Source organism: Carcharhinus amblyrhynchos, chromosome 3, assembly GCF_965287045.1.
Source record: "Carcharhinus amblyrhynchos chromosome 3, sCarAmb.v2.hapA, whole genome shotgun sequence".
Taxonomy (NCBI): domain Eukaryota; kingdom Metazoa; phylum Chordata; class Chondrichthyes; order Carcharhiniformes; family Carcharhinidae; genus Carcharhinus; species Carcharhinus amblyrhynchos.
In genome coordinates, this window is record NC_137326.1 from 46,280,101 (window position 1) to 46,297,296 (window position 17,196).

The 17,196-nt window shown below is 39.2% G+C and overlaps 1 protein-coding gene across 5 annotated transcripts in view; it reads right to left on the reverse strand.

Annotated features, from left to right (window-relative positions):
• The window catches only part of LOC145339265 (contactin-4-like), a 2,278,868-nt gene that overhangs the window by 1,368,633 nt on the left and 893,039 nt on the right, over positions 1–17,196 (reverse strand). For all 5 annotated transcript variants that reach the window (XM_080183699.1, XM_080183724.1, XM_080183676.1 and 2 more), the window contains one exon: positions 10,118–10,181. The gene's annotated coding sequence lies outside the window, so the exon portion shown is untranslated. The remainder of the gene's footprint in view (positions 1–10,117; positions 10,182–17,196) is intronic.

Consider the following 17,196-nt stretch of genomic DNA (forward strand, 5'->3'; position numbering starts at 1 on the left):
TTGAATAGAAACAATCATTTAATGCCTTCTTGAATGCTTTGATTGAATCTGCTTCCACCACAATTCCAGACAATGCATGTGTGAACAGCAATTTTTCTCACATCACATTTGTTTCTTTTGCAAATCACCTTAGATCTGCATCCTCTCGTTCTTGATCATTTATGAAGGGAAACAATTTGTTTCTATCTACTCAGTTCAGCCCCCACATAATTTTGAACATCTCTATCAAACCTACTCATAGCTTCTCCTCTCCAAGGGGAACACTCCCAAATTCTTTAATCTATTTTTGTATCTGAACTTTTTCATCCCTGAAATCATTCTCGTAAATGTCCTCTGCACTCTCTCCAATGCATTCACATCCTTCCTCTGCTGTGGTGCCCACAACTGTAAACAGTATTCCAGCTGAAGTCTAACTACTGGCTTGTGTAAATTCAGCATAACCTCCATGATCTTGTACTCTATTCTCCTATCAATAAAATCCAGAATACTACAGGCTTTATTCATAGAATCCCTGCAGTGCAGAAGCAGGCCATTCAGCCCATCATGTCTGCACTAACTTTCTGACAAAGCATCCCATCCAGACCCTATCTTCATAACCCCAGGTATTTACCCCACTAATCTCCCAGCTGACACATCTTGGGACTTTGTCTGATTATACCACTGCTTTCCAAATGCTGAGTTGTGGAATCCTAGATAATGGACTCTAGCAACTTTCCCAGTGCTGACGTTAGGCTCACCGATCTACAGTTTCCAGTTTTCTCTCTACCTCCCTTTTTGAAAAGTGGGGTTACATTAGTGACCCTCCAATGTGTTGGAACCAGTCCAGAGTCCAAAGAATTTTGGAAAATGACCACCAAAGGATCGACTATTTCCAGAGCTACTTCCTTAAGTATCAAGTCCTGGAGATTTATCCACCTTCAATCCCATCAAATTCCCCCAAACCTTTTCTCTATTAATGCTGATCTCCATTGTTATCTGCCCCTTCCAACTGACATGGGAATGAAGGGAACATCAGAACTAGAATGGAAGATGACCTAGGAGGGTGAAAGACATGAAGGAATCGGAGACTGGTAATGCTTTGTGTTGTGGTGGTGTGGCAGTAATTTCAGTTGTGCCATATAGTTTCACTCATTCAGGTTGTCTCAGATAAGCATACCTGAGAATATTGTGGGCTGCTCTGGCAGCTGGATGAACCTCTCCAGACATCTTGGACACATCAGGCTCTTCCTCATACCACTCCACCTTCTCTGAGAATGCAGAACAAACATCACCTTCCATGTACTGTAGTTTCAGTGTTCTCCGCTGTTCTTTGTTATGCCTAATCCCATCTACACTGTTTCTACTGGAAATTCTGTACCCTCATCTAAAAGACTGATAGATCTCTGCCTACCTATCTCCTCATGTGAAGTTAATTCCACCAGAAAAGTAAATATACAGTATCAGTTTTCAACCCACCAAGCTGTGTGTGAAGGGATGCCTCATTGGACTTTGATTCCAGAATCTGGATCTGTGTGAAATAGTACTTATTTTCTATGTGATCTCTGCAATGTAAATCTCATTTTTATCTATCCCTCTTTTACTGTATGAGTGCAGAAGAGGCAACATTGTTCCCCTCCTCCTCTAGTTTCAGTGTGCTCAAATAAATTAACCTTCTGAATTCAACCTATCTCAAGTTTGCTGTGCGGTGGTTAATCGAAAATTAGATCCCACCAAAACTGAGGCTTTGGGAAACTTGACACAGCTTCTAAAGGGGGAAGCAAAGTAAAAGCATCTTTCGTTGATGGACGACTAGTGTGAGGAGTGCTGTTTAAGTCAACAATCTCATGGTGTCTGTGACAGTAAAGCAAAGGCAATGTAAGTCCTGGTCAGTGTGATATGGAGACAAACTTGCAGGTGATTGTGTTCCCCTGCTGCCCTTACCAGTCTCTGATTCCTTCATTTCTTTCACCCTCCTGGGTCATCTTCTATTCAAGTTCTGATGTTCCCTTCATTCCCATGTCAGTTGGAAAGTAGGAAATAACAATGGAGATCAGCATTAGTAGAGAAATGGTTTGGGGGAAATTGATGGGATTGAAGGTGGTTAAATCTCCAAGGCCTGATACCTAAGGAAGTACCCTGGAAATAGTAGATCCATTGGTGATCATTAGGCATCTGCTGCCCTTGACCATTTATATGGTAAATGTTGTTGGGTTTGGGAGATGTTGTTGAAGGAAGCTTGACAAACTGCTGCAATGCATGTTGTAGGCGGTATGCACTACCACCACTGTGCACTGGTGTAGAGGGATTAATTTTTAAAGTGGTGGAAAGGGTGCACCCATTGAGCGGATGGATTTGGCCTGGGTACCATTAAGCTGATTGACTATTGCTGATGTTGCACTCATTTAGACAAGTGGAGAGTATTATGAATATAACTGAATGCTATACAATCATCAGTGAACATCCCCACTTTTGACATTTTGTTGGAGGGAAGATCATTGATGAAGCAGCTGAAGATGCTTGGACTAAGGAACGCCTGCAGCCATGTCCTGGTGAGGAAATGGTTGACCATCAACAATAGTGACGATTTCCCTTTGTGCTTTGTATAACTCAAAATGATTTCAATTGCAATGAGATGAACACTGTCAATGCAATTTTGCATCTGTGCAGGAATAGGAAACTAAAATACTTCATAGTTCACCACTAAATTAGCAGAATTCAGAAAGGTGATCAAAAAATGGGAATATATATTGAGAGTGCAATGGCAGTGAGAAATATTTTCAATTTGATTTTCAGGAACATTGCAGTGTATGTCAAGAGATTTACTATGTCTATGACTATAACATGTGGCCTGTCCTAGCTATGATAAATGCTTATTTGCCTGGAAGTGACACCCCTCATCTCAATACACACAAATTTCATCAAAAATGTTCTAAAATTACTTATTCACCTCACTTTCAATGACCTATACCAATATAAAAGTTTATTTATTAGTCACAAGTAAGGCTTACATTAACACTGCAACAAAGTTCCTGTGAAATTCCCCTAGTCACCACAATCCAGTGCCTGTTCGGGTCAATGCACCTAACCAGTCTGTCTTTCAGAATGTGGGAGGAAACTGGAGTAACTGGAGGAAACCCACACAGACATGGGGAGAATATGCAAACTCCACGCAGACAATGACCTAAGCTGGGAATCGAACTCAGGTCCCTGGCGCTGTGGAAGCAGCAATGCTAACCACTGTGCTACCATGCTGCCCCAATTGATGAATGGGGCACTAAAAGAGGAAAATTAATATGGAGAATGTAATATATCTTGCAAACATATTTATCTTGAAATAACAATCATATTGCTGAATGATGCAGCTTTGCTTATATACTGAACAACATTAATTTGCAACTCACCATCCAATTACTAAAAGGTGTTTATTTTGGCTACATTACAGCCAATTTCTCTGGAGTGCTTTCTATGATGACATATTATTCAAAAGTCACAGAAATAAGTGGTAAAAGACTATAATGGACATTCAACTGAAACCTCATACAAAGGAAGGTGGTCTCGTATATGCAGTTTACCGAGAGAGAGGTTATTAAAAAAAGCACCAAGGCTAAAATAAACAACCTTGAGGCCCTTTATAATTGGTCTCTAGGGAGCCAACCACTGAGTTTATCAATTCAGAAATCTCCTCACCCAGTGCTCTAAACTTCAAAACAACCAAACATTTTCTTTTGCACATTGCTGCAACTAGGATGATTCACTCTTCTGTGAAAAGACAAGTACCGAGGAGAAAACCACAGCTTATATGACACATTTCCAATTTTTAGAGCTAAAAATGGCAATTGGTTATTCTATTGATAGTTGATGATTTCCAACTACAAGAAATCAGCCCAAAATGTAACAGCTTTATCTGAAATCTAACAATGCATTGTTATTTTAATCATTGTCACAAACATGATTCAAGACAACAGGAGCGAGGCATATTCTGCCATTATCAATTATTTATGTCATCTTTATCTTTTTGTAGATCATTTGTATTAAATCACAAATACAATGCAGATCTGATTTTAATTAAATTATTTCTTTTAGTGCCTCAGTAAATACTGTGTCAAGCAACTTCCATGATTCATTACAATCCACCCAAGAACAAAATATTAAACAAATTTTATTTCATATTTTCAGAGTATCTGGCTAACAAATTAATTTTCATAAAACTTAAGACAGTTATGAGCCACGGCCTTCCTGCACCCGTTATCAATTGAAAATAAGTACATCTTTATTTATAAGTGACATCATTGAATCGGTCAGGATACAATATTTCAGCTGTTGCTTGTTGATTAGATTATAGGCAGTACAGGCAAGTCAGATGAGTCTCAGCTTCACATGCATGAGTTTGTATTTGAAATTCAATATCTGCTTTCACTGGAGTAGGCTACAAATCCAGCTGCCATTTCAAAGCTTCACAAAATGGGTCTTTTCTGAGATTAAAATATGAATCTATGCACATCATCAGCTGTCCTGTCCAAAGTTGTGAAACCATGCGAGAAAATGTTGATTATTAAGTGCATTGGTGGCAGATTTCTGCCTAAAAGAAAATGGTAACTTTGGTTAAAAAATCCTTTCAAAATTAATTTTTAAAAATTGGGAATTAAATAGAAATGCGCTGCAATCTGCTAAATTCAGCTCAAACAATAAAATCTCAGCATGAGATCATGAATGTGAACAGCTATTAATTAGTTTATATTTTTCTTATTGCTTAACTTTAGTGGCAAGATGAAGTATGCGATTTTTAAAAGGAGATGTTATTACTGGTTTTCTTACCCTAAAAGAAATTAATAAACTATGCATTCAACCATAAAGGAACAAATGTATTTGCCACCTTGGGTTATCCCAAATGCAGGTCAAGCAGATTTCTATCACTTGTCATTGTCCATTTATTTAAAAATAAAGTTTAACACGGCATCAAGAATCTTAAAAAAAACAAACACTTCAAACTACAATACAGTGATAAAAATACTAAACTGTTGCCAATCACTCACCATGATACAGCATACCACAGTCAAATGCAGATACAGCCATCACCTAATAAGAAGCTTGAAGCATTACGAAAATCAATAACCACTTTCTTTTCAGGTGCAAGTCATTTTGGACAGATCAAAAAAAAAATCAAGGTTCCTTTATATGCTCTTACTTAGTCCATTCAAATGCTCTAATATCACATTACTTTAAGACAGAGCAGCACATGCTAGTGGCTTGAATTTCACTGCAGCCTTTTCAGAGATTACGAAGATAGAGCAAGTCTTTTACTTTCATATTAGGTTCTTAGTAGCTGATGCTGTATCAGTTTGGTCATGAATAATTTATATAGTCAAAGTACAATCCCAGTAACATACTATAGGTCTTTTTAACAGCTCTTCCACAGGCTATTGATTCCAGAGTATAACACATTTAATATAGAGCATTAACAATGTCCTATTAGGTGAATTACTGAGATTAAAATAGGTTAGTGTTCCCTTTTTAAAAGTACTATAACATCAATATCAAAATAATTGCTTTTTGAATAAAATACATTGCAACCATGAATGCCTCTCACCACCCACCCTCTCATTCCTCCTCCTTCGGCAACTTTCCAACATATTCCTCAATCAGTTCACATCTCTTTTGTACAATATACAAACACTTGGATTTTTTCCCCTTTCAAAAATAAGAGATACAGCATATTATTTTTCTTTATAAATTCACAGACAAGAATCTCAAAATTTTCAGAAGTAAGCAACATACTGACATCAGAAATGCTGACCTTCCCTTTAGATATACCAATGGTAAATTCATTTTCTCCTCGGGATTCTGTTTTAATCTGAGCACTGACAAAATCATGCATAATCTTGGATGAATAAATACATCTTTTATATTCACATAAATTGATCTGCTTGAACAATTTCAATGGAAGTTCATCGTTGATTAGATTCAATAGCTTCAACTCAAATCAATCCAATGGAAGTCTATTAATATAGAAACTGAAGGCTTTAAAAGTCCTCTCACCATCAACAGAAAGCTCCAAAATATGAATGCATCAAATTACTCATTCTAAACCACATCCTCTCAGAAAAATATAGGGTATCTATACCAATCAAAACTAAATCTCGGGAAGAAAAAACTGGAGTCAATTGGTAGACTTCTGTAACAAGTCCAATCGTGAAATAGAAACTTCTTTCTCATTGTAATCATTTGACTTCAAACCTAATTGCTTGTCTTTGCCAACCCTAATTTAAACTTTTGCACTTACATTTTTAGCGCTTTGGGATAGATGCCCCAGTATGAATCTCCAGTTTGTCCATTGTTTTCAAATGATGACTTTGATCTACTGGTATGGCTGCAGCAACTTTCTCCAATATTTCTCTACTTTGGTTTCTTGAATTACATGCTTCTTCAGCTTAATTTTCCTGATTGCAACCTTCCTTCAGACTAAGATCCTGAATTAGGCTTAGCTTGAGCTGAAAATTAATAATCCTCGTGCTCAATATCATATTTCCCCCAAAACATCTTCTGAAGCCCAACCTTTTTTGATTCACCACCCATTAAGCTACACCGGGCAAGGCTGATGGATAAGCCAAATAAACTGATGGAGGGTGGCTACAATTCTCATACTGTTTTCGGATTGTTAGCTTGAAAGTGGCAACAAGGAGAACTTATTTTATCACAGAGAGGCTCTTACTCATACTTTCAAATGAATGGTGATTCTGGGATAAAATATTTGAAAAGGCCAAGCTCAAGTTTCTCAATGAAAAGCTTGGTTTTGGGGAAGTCCATTCAATCCAATTAAAGTCAGTTTACATTTTTGACCAGCAGCAATTTTCCCCAGCTCAGTCCCTGTAAACATCAATAATTGCATTCTTAACTCTGAGTATGGTGGGTATTTGATCAACCACCATATACAGAGCACATGCTCTTGACCAATACCCTTCAGTGAATCAGAATACTGAGTTTGCTCTCCTTACTCAAGCAGAGATATATTTGTCTTTGAGGTTAGTGCAACGAGGGTTCATTCAATTGATTCCTGAAATGAGGGTTCATTAGATTGATTCTTGGAATGTAAGGGTTATCCCGTGAGGAGACATTAAATAGAATAGCCCAATGTTCTTTGGAATTTGAGTGTCTGATGATAATGTGCCTTTAAGGAATGTATTTATATCATGTTTCTTGTAAAGGTTGTTTTTAAAAGTCAGTTCTGGTGCTGATCTGTCTGCAAATCAGGCAGCTCCATGCTGAGACTACTAGAGAATAACTGATCCCAGATAATGGGATATTTGTTTTAATATGAGCAAATACAGTTTTGTTTATTCTGTTTTTTATCCTGGAGTTTCAGAGTAGGGTTTAATTGAGTTGATTGACAAAAGACAGTTGTGTGAATGGGCAGAGCTAAGCTTACAGGGAAAAACAGTTTTAGTTTCTGCTTGATCCTGAAAGAAGCAAGATGTCTCTCTCTCTCTCTCTGGAGGCTGCTGTTTGAGTGTCAGAAGACAGATGTCTCTCTGTCTGTGTATCTCCAGAAGCATTTAAAGGCTCTAAGATTGCTAACAAGTAAAAACATGCAAGCCTTGTGTTGTTTGCTAACTGATTTTGAAGAAGAGTTTAAGTCTATAGGGAATATTACCTAAATTAGAATTACTGGTGATAGGTTAGGAATTAAGAATTGTATCTCGGCGTGTTAACATTTTTCAATTGGTAAAAGTTAAGCTTTAAAATTAAACTATTATTGAAAAATTATTAAAGTTTGTTTTGATAAAACCTTCCTCGTTTGACAATGAAACACCTGGAGTGAAACATCTTATCCTCACACTAAACTAAAATTTTAAAAATCGTTACAGTCTGGTCTAACTTCACAATATACCTTGGGGCTTTTGATGTGGTCCCTAATAGTAAGGTTGAAGATGTTCTCATTGAAATGCATACCTTTTTTGCACTCGAGGCCTTCAGAGCCAGGAACTAGGGGTCATAGTTTCAGGATAAGTGGATAGCAATTTATGACTGAAATGGGAAGAAACTCCTTTGTTCAGAGAATTGAGAATCTTTGGAAATCTCCACCCTAGAGACCTACGGATGCTCAACTCTTGAATATATTTAAGACTGAGATGGTCTGATTTCTGCACATTATTGCAAGTGAAATAGGAATAGGGTGAAATTGAGGTCAAAGATCAGCTATAATCTTATTGAATGACAGAGCAAGCTAGAGGTGTTGTGCAACCTACATCTATTTCCTCTTTTTTATTGTTAGGAAGTTGGAATTAAATGAAAAGTAAAGATAAAACAATAACATATAAACTGATGGGGATTTATCTGCCCTGGGAACTAGTGAGATGTAGATTAGCCTTATAGCAGGGTGGAACAGTTACTTCATTAAGCATGAGGAAACCAGCAATTTGAAATTTGGACCATAGCCACACTCAGTTGCAAAGCAGAGCTCTCTCAGGAAAAAATCAAGCTGTTGTGAAGAAAAGAAAGCAAAAGATGTATGCTTCTGAGACACCCAAAACATTCCAGTGTAAACTAGAAGATTCATAAAAGAAAGTTAAACGTCCTATGTGGTAATTATTTACTGGATTTGGCTTACAATGTAAAACCCTATGCAATGTTATTTTGGGGCATTCTCGGAGTTTAGGAAAGTAGACAGGGTTGAACTGGGGAGCAATTTAAGTATACTGTCTGGATAACTATTATTGTAGTTAATTGTAAATGTTTTTATTTACTTTTACCTTGTGTTTTTGTGTTTTAAAATATAATAAACATATTGTTATTTGAATAACTTAAAAAAGACTGACCCCTTTCCTCACCGAGCTTCAACACCTCTTATACTCTTTCCAAATCACAAAATTAAATAGTTATGAATCGGCATTTCATGTTTGCCTTCTGGGATTTGGGGTGCCTTTCCATTGAACATCAGCAGGATTCATAACATTATTTATTGTGAACTAATACATTGTCACAAGTTCCATCCTTCAGTTGAGATGCTAACCCCAGCCTGCCGATTTGAGGAGGAGCAGAGAATTCTCTCACTGTGTGCTGACCCTACAACCATTCATCAATCAACAGTGCCAAAACAATTAACTACTCTTATTTCAGTGCTATCTGAGAGACTTTAGAGTGCCAATTAGCTTCCCATGTTTGCTGACACAACTTTGGTGATAGATAGAAAAACAAGACAAAAGAAACAAATCTCTGCTTTGAATTGTAGATTTATCAAAATGTAATAATTTGTAATTCAACAAATACATAACAACTACTGTGGTTTTTAATAAAGCATGATTATGAAAATAAAATGCCATTAAAAATGCAATTGCACATTGTTCAACGTGGCACCACATTTTCCAAGGGTTTTTTACAATGAGACGAAGAGTCTAAGAACAGAAGTCTTTGTCAGTTTGGACATTTCCAATTTACTGAAGTCCTAGAATGTTTCGACAGCGCATCCCTGGAGAAGCGTAGAATCAGTGACAGCAAATTCTAGATTTCTGCATTTAACTATTCTAATTCCAGAGTTGCTGTCAGTTTTAGGGGAGTAATAATGACAAATGCTGACAGTTTCACCACCATTACTACCACAAAATCCAGTACATTATGCAATTGCTTTGAAACCAAAGTGACACAAGACATTGCAGCCAACATTGTACCAGATGGTCATGAATCAGTCACGTGCAGTTTGTTTAATGCACGCTGCTTTTCCGGAGGGATGAAGTTCTTCAAGGGGCTAAACAAAGTACAAGGCGATGAAACTCTACTCTTATGCACACTGTCAAGGTCAGTTAAACAAAAGTCAGGAAATTAGTCAATTTCTGGGCAAGACCCAGAATCCTGGACATTTACCAGTATTTAATGGCAAAATGCTGTCACCCTTAGTGCATTTTTCTGAAAGAAATGTTTTTCAAATGGATATATTCTGGTTTTACAATTATTTCTGTTATTCTGGCCGTAAATGGAACTGAATAGGAATCACAGCACTCTTCTACAGTACATCATACAATAAAGTGAATCAAATGAAGTGAAACAGAATGTAGCATGACTACAAACATTTGGAATCCTTCATTCAGCTCTAATACATAGATGTGTTTCTAAATATTACACGACAAAAGTCAAATAAGTTGCTTACCACAGGTTTAGAAGTCAATTCAAGAGTTACGCCAACTTGAGCAGACAGATAGCTGGGGTCAAAGCTAAAAACAAAAAAAAACACGTTAAACAACATACACTCATATGATGAAGATCTTCATTCAAGCAGGCCATTAAACAATAACACACAGCGTATTAAATCACGAGTTGCCATCGACAATAGGTAGCTAAAATAAAATCTGTAGCATGTGTTTAAAATCAGATTCAGCAAACAGTCCATTCAATTCATTCTTGTTGAAATGAAGTGAGCTTATTTTTGGTTATGAATTTTCTTCTGCTGCAATGCTGGAACTTTCAAATTTGGACTATTTAAATTAAAAATGATAGGCCTAGTCAGAACAAACAAAAATGGACTGACATAACATCATTATTTATGGTATTATCTATGGACAGAAATTTATTGATCCAGTTATACTCATAATCTATAGAACCCTTCCTTACACTGCCTCTCCAAAAGAACATCTTGATAAGAAATTGGAAGAGGCAAGGAAAGATCCTTAGGATCTCCAGAGGTAATGAAATGAGAGTGAGAAAATTAGTCAATGCAGATGTTTCTCTGGCTCTGACTGACAGGAACAAAATCAGCTGAGGACTGTCCCACAGAAAAGCACTGATGTTGCAGGAGGATGGTGAGGTCAACCATCTCAAAGACAGAAAACAGGTTGAGAAAGAGGAGTTTACCATGGTCAGAGTCACATATAGGTCAACTATGACTTGATAAGGGGGCTTTGTTGCAGGAGCAAAAACCTGATTGGAATGGTTCAAACATGGATTTTTGGGAAAGGTGCTCATGTTTTTAGATTGCAGCGTGTTTAAGGACTTCGGAAAAAAATGGAACATTTGAGATGGCTTTAGCACTTCCTTTATTACTTGGAAACCATATCATGACCAAACCACCTACTTATCTTATCTATTTCAAAACAAAGTGACAATGTTCTTTTACATAAGCTAAGTTAGTTCAATCTGAATATGATGCAAAGTACATTCCCTCCTTCTAATCAAGTATGCTAGCTTAGGATATAATGCATGACAATTTTCAATACTTTTGGAATTTGTAGACAAGTAAAGACTATTTTTAGATGATATCATTGTGGAATGCAAGATAGTTCTTTCCTTAATTGTATCAATTTTCCACTGGGTGCCAAAAAAAGCATCACGTTCAATGTTATCATCTAGTAATAAACCTGACATTATAACAAATATGATAACAATGCATCTCTTAAAATTTATTATATATATTATAAAATATCTGTTTCAAACACATCTTGACAGGCAAACCTACTAGATAGTTATTTTTATTCCTTAGTTTCTATTTTAATCAGATAATAGGAAAGACAATAACAAAGGTTCAGCAGGTTTAAACAGTTATAGTCAAGACAAAGAAATTAGGAAGATTTGTTATTCATGACTTTAAAGCATGGACTGTGCTTCTGGAACAATCTGTTTTTTTCAAAATGGACACTCAAGGTGGCGAAGACGGTTGCCAAGGGTCAAGTGACCATTGCAATGACAACATAGACTATTTGAAGCTTTCAGAAAGTTCCCAGTGGCAGGACCTCCCTCCTCTGAGAGGACATGTCAAGAACAATATTGGATTTCATTGTGTTTAGTGATTTACCCAAACCTCAAATATCGGACTTAGTTACAGTTTTTCTCGAGTGTGTGGTGCATGAATTTGATTTTTTGTGTTTCCTGCTTCAGAGGCTGACGACAAAACACATCAAATCTTCCAGCACCGGCCTCATTAGTTACGCACCCGAGAGTTTTACACCATATTCAGTGGGCAGACAAGTCTGGATGGCATGTAGTCCCAGTCGTGTCCTGGTACCATATTGAAAAGGCACCCAACATCATTGACCCACTACAGGGTGGATCTCCTGAAAAAGAAGAAAGATCTTCAAGAGCACTCTGAGACTGGAAGACGGCCCTCATAAGAATGAAGTTTGATGCCTCGGAATATCATGATCATGGAAGATGGACACTCTCCACAACGCCTGATCGGGAAGGTCAACCTGAAGGTGCACTGCTGCTGTGTTCCAGAGTCCAGGGTTGAGATCGGTCTCCATCCTGAACTCTGCAGGCAGCCCGATGAGTCCTAACATCTGCATGTCACACTGTTCAAAAGTGTTTCACATCAGTGTGTTTTCTCACTAGTATTGTGGAGAATCTGGCATGGGGAATCATGCCTTCATCTGCCTCCCATTAATAGAATATAAATCCCTGTCATCTGGCAGGGATTTAGATGGCCATGGTGGCACCAACGGAAGGTACCGCTATAAATTCACACCTGCGTGAAATCAATTTCTGGCCCTCCATCCATATTCTCCCACTGTGCCTGTTATTGAACCTGCCAGAGGAGGCTTGGGAGAATTCTGCCATAGTCTCTGATTAAAATAAGCTGAGTTTATAGACTTTAAAGAGAATTTTGGAGGTTTTTTTTCAGTAAAAATAATTGGACTACTCCGGTACTGTGTACCGGAGATGAGGGGGTTGGACTATGAAGAGAGACTAAATAGACTGGGTCTGTACTCGTTGGAGTTTAGAAGGATGATGGGGGATCTTATAGAGATGTATAAGATAATGAAGGGGGATGGATAGGGTAGAGGTAGAGAGATTCTTCCCACTTAGAAAGGATAGCAGGACTCGAGGGCACAGCCTCAAGATAAGGGATGGGGCAGTTTAGATCAGAGTTCACTCTGATCCCTTCACTCAAAGGGTGGTGAATCTCTGGAATTCCCTGCCCGTTGAAGTGGTGGAGGCTACCTCGCTAAATATATTTAAGTCACGGGTAGATAGGTTTTTGATAGACAAGGGAATTAAGGGTTATGGGGAGAGAGCGGGAAAGTGGAACTGATCCATTTCAGATCAGCCATGATCTTATTGAATAGCGGGGCAGGCCCGAAGGGCTAGATGGCCTACTCCTGCTCCTATTTCTTATGTTCTTATGTGTCCTGTAATGGACAGGGTTTAGTGCAACAGGAAAACTGGAATAGAACAGTGTATGGCTCAGCTGCTGTGAATGATTCTGATATTTAACTTAATGTTTTTACTTACAGTGCTACTGTGATGAGCAAGTGAGACGCTTATAAACTGGTAAGAAAATCACTTTGCATAATATTACATATATTATTTGGAAATTCACCGATCACTTTTATTAACAATATACTTAATATTCCATTCAAATAAAAATATAGGTGCGACTGAGCAGGCTCATTAACCACAAACTCAAATCCCGTAATGGCTCCTAAATATTGCAAGAGGCCAAAAATGGGAATTGCACTGGCAAAATTTCAGAATGCATTCTTTCTGGACCCTCCCCAATGAGGCGAAGAGGTTGATGATCAGGAAGGGCACAAATCTCATTAATATGAATTTAACATCACATCATCAGCCCTCATTGAATCTTCCCTCCTGCCACCAGGGGTGGGGACAACCAGGACTCACGTGTCCTTCATGGGGCTGTACGACAATATCTGCCATTGAAGTCTCTGACTCATAGAGGAGACTATGCAGCACCAATGCCATGTGCTTGCAGAGTAGACCCTGCCAAGGATGGAGGGTATCTGCTCCCTCTGACTGTCAAGGCCATGGCAGCCCTCAAACTCTGCCCTATGCCATCATTCCATGTGGTATTTCTCAAATGTCCACCCATTAGTGTATCCAGGAGGTTATGGATGCACGCCATGCGTAAGCTCTGGACTACATACACTTTAACCTGGACCAGGCCCAGCAGGATAAGGAGGCTCTGAGGTTTGGGCTGATAACTAGTCTGCCACGGCTGCGCCCATGTCACTCTCTATGCCCCGTTGCCTTCGTCTGGAAGAGGTTCCACTTCCTCAATGTGTAACCAGAAAATATATTCCATGCACTTCTGTGCCTGTTTTCCAGGGAGTGTGCTTGATAGTTACATCCTTGGCCACTCACAGATCCCTAGAATCTTTGAGTGACATCCCAGGTTACAGGGTGGCTCCTCAGAGACAAGGGATATCACTTCAGGTTGTGCCTGACGATATCAGCTGGAGGACCAAAACCTTTGCGGTGACCAGGACGTGGACAGTGTGACCCGAGCTGTCATCAAGCAGTGCATCGGCTTGTTGAAGGTTCAGTTCCGCTGCTCTGACAGGTCCAATGAGGGTGCAACGAAACAGCCCCGAGAAGGTCTCTCGCTTTGTCATGGTTTGTTGTACCATCCATGACCTGGCTCTTCGATGGGGCAAGGAGCTTCCTGAGGACAACCTCACTTGCCCTCGGATGAGGAAGACGTGACTCAGGATGCCGAAGCAGAACCCGCTGAGGAGCCTGAGCATCATAGTCAAGGCCTTCTTGCCGTGAGGAGCTGTACTTACCTGTGCCCCTCCTGCAGATTTGCTCACCAGATGTACACCTTGGGGGAGGATCTGTCGTAATTCACTTCATGTGAATGGACAATTAACGTGTGGTGGGGGGGGGGAATTGGGAGTGTGGTATCGGGCGGAAGGTCCCAATATGCATGGCTCAATGGGTGCAAATGGAGATCTCTGTTAGGTCATTGACAGGTGGCAGAAAAAAAAATCAATCAGGCAATTCCTGCCACATAAAAGCTATTTTGGGATTCCAGCTTGATTCTCTGCTCCCTTTGTCATTCTTGTTCTCAAGGATGGGTGTGGGAAATCTCACCCATAATGTAGCGTCCTGGGCATTTGTGAATACCTGAATAAATAAAAGACAGAACTACAACCCATTCTTTTTTGCACACGATCTCCAAAATGGCAAAGAAAATCAACCCTTTGATGAAGAAGGTGAACAACATCAGATGTTTAATAACACTGTTGGTTTCATGGCAGTTTGGAACATTGCAGTACAAGGCACAGTGGCAGATTTGCCATCATCCAGTACTGCACTGAGGCAATCTCAAGTGTGTCATGCAACAGGGCTTTCAGTGATATAAAGGTAACCTGATTATTAAAAGATTGGTAGAGGTCAATCACTCAATATGCAGGTCTAGTTGTGGGTTGGATTGGTTTTTCATTAGTCAAATAAATGAGTTGCTGTGTTTACCAAATGCTTATTCCAAGTAGTTCTCCATCTAACATTAATCTATACACAAGCTTAAGTACATTAACTCCAGGTCAGCATTGCCCTCTGTTAAGCTTCAGATTTGCAATATAATCTTGTTTTGCAATCGATAGAATCTTATATCTGTATGGCATTGTATGATTGAACAACATAATGAACAGATGTAAGTCAATAATTACATGAATAAGTTAATTTTACTAAATGTGTCCACGAATAGACAAAAGTCAGCAGTCACAATATATTGACCATTCAACAGGTACAATAAGCAAATAATGTTATTTGCATGTTGTAAGAACATAAGAAATAGGAGCAGGAGTAGGCCATCTAGCCCTTCGAGCCTGCCCCGCCATTCAATAAGATCATGGCTGATCTGTCGTGGCTCAGTTCCACATTCCCACCCTCTCCCCATCACCCTTAATCCCCTCTCTTATCAAAAACCCATCAACCTGCGTCTTAAAAATACTTAGCGAGGTAGCCTCCACCACTTCAACGGGCAGAGAATTCCAGAGATTCACCACCCTTTGAGTGAAGAAGTTCCTCCTCAACTCTGTTCTAAACCGCCCCCCCCTTTATCTTGAGGCTGTGCCCCCTAGTCCTACTGTCCTTTCTGAGTGGGAAAAGTCTCTCCACCTCTATCCTATCCATCCCATTCATCATCTTATACGTCTCAATGAGATCTCCCCTCATTCTTCTAAACTCTAACGAGTACAAGCCTAGTTTATTCAGCCTCTCCTCATAGCTCAACCCCCTCAACTCCGGAATCAGCCTAGTAAACCTCCTCTGCACTCCCTCCAAGGCCAAAATATCCTTGCGTAAGTACGGCGCCCAAAACTGCACACAGTACTCCAGCTGCGGCCTCACCAATGCCCCATACAGCCGCAGCAAGACCTCCCTACTTTTATATTCAATCCCCCTGGCTATGAAGGCCAGCATCCCATTCGCCTTCCTGACCACCTGCTGCACCTGCAAGCTGGGTTTTTGCGACTCATGCACAAGGACCCCAAGGTCCCTCTGCACCGTCGCCTGCTGCAAAAAAAAGTTTTTTTTTAAAAAACACTTTTGGAAATCAAGAAGTGAACAAAGTAACTACGATTTGTAAAATTGTTCACCAAATCTCACTTAAAAAATGATAGCCGACAGAAAGTTGATCAGCTATTTGATTCATTAGTGAGCCAACAGCAGTGTATTCCAGTATGACACTACACAACTAATTTAATCTAGAACTATAGGGGTATAAATGGTCATCAGAGGAATTAAATAAAGATCATGTTTGACTGCATAACTGATTCTTTCATATTACAGCAACATCAACTGCAGCTGAACAACTGACGCTTACTTAAGTCTACAAATGCATTTTTTTTTGCTGAGAAAACATTCCTATGCTTAAACAGGACATAATGGGCCACAAGTTATTGCAGTCAATGAACAATTCATTTGAGCTTGAACATGACAAGTTGCTGCAAGTGAGAGTACAAAATGGCATGACACTATTTGCAGAGGAACTGGATTCTCACAGAGTCATAGAGGTTTACAGCATGGAAACAGGCCCTTCGGCTCAACTTGTCCTCGCCACCCTTTTTTTTTAAACCCCAAAGCTAATCCCAATTGCTTGCATTTGGCCCATATCCCTCTATACCCATCGTACCCATGTAACTATCTAAATGTTTTTTAAAAGACAAAATTGTACCCACCTCTATAACTACCTCTGGCAGCTTGTTCCAGACAATCACCACCCTCTGTGTGAAAAAAAATGCCCCTCTGGACCCTTTTGTATCTCTCCCTTCTCACCTTAAACCTATGCCCTCTAGTTTTAGACTCCCCTGCCTTTGGGAAAAGATATTGACTATCTAGCTGATCTGAGGCCCTCATTATTTTATAGACCTGTATATGCAGGTCTATTTTATAAACTATTGGTCTATTTTATAGACCAATTCTGTATGAATTGGGCCAGCAACTCTGAATCACACTGAGCAATCATTATGAACAGCCCAGTGTCTGAACCAG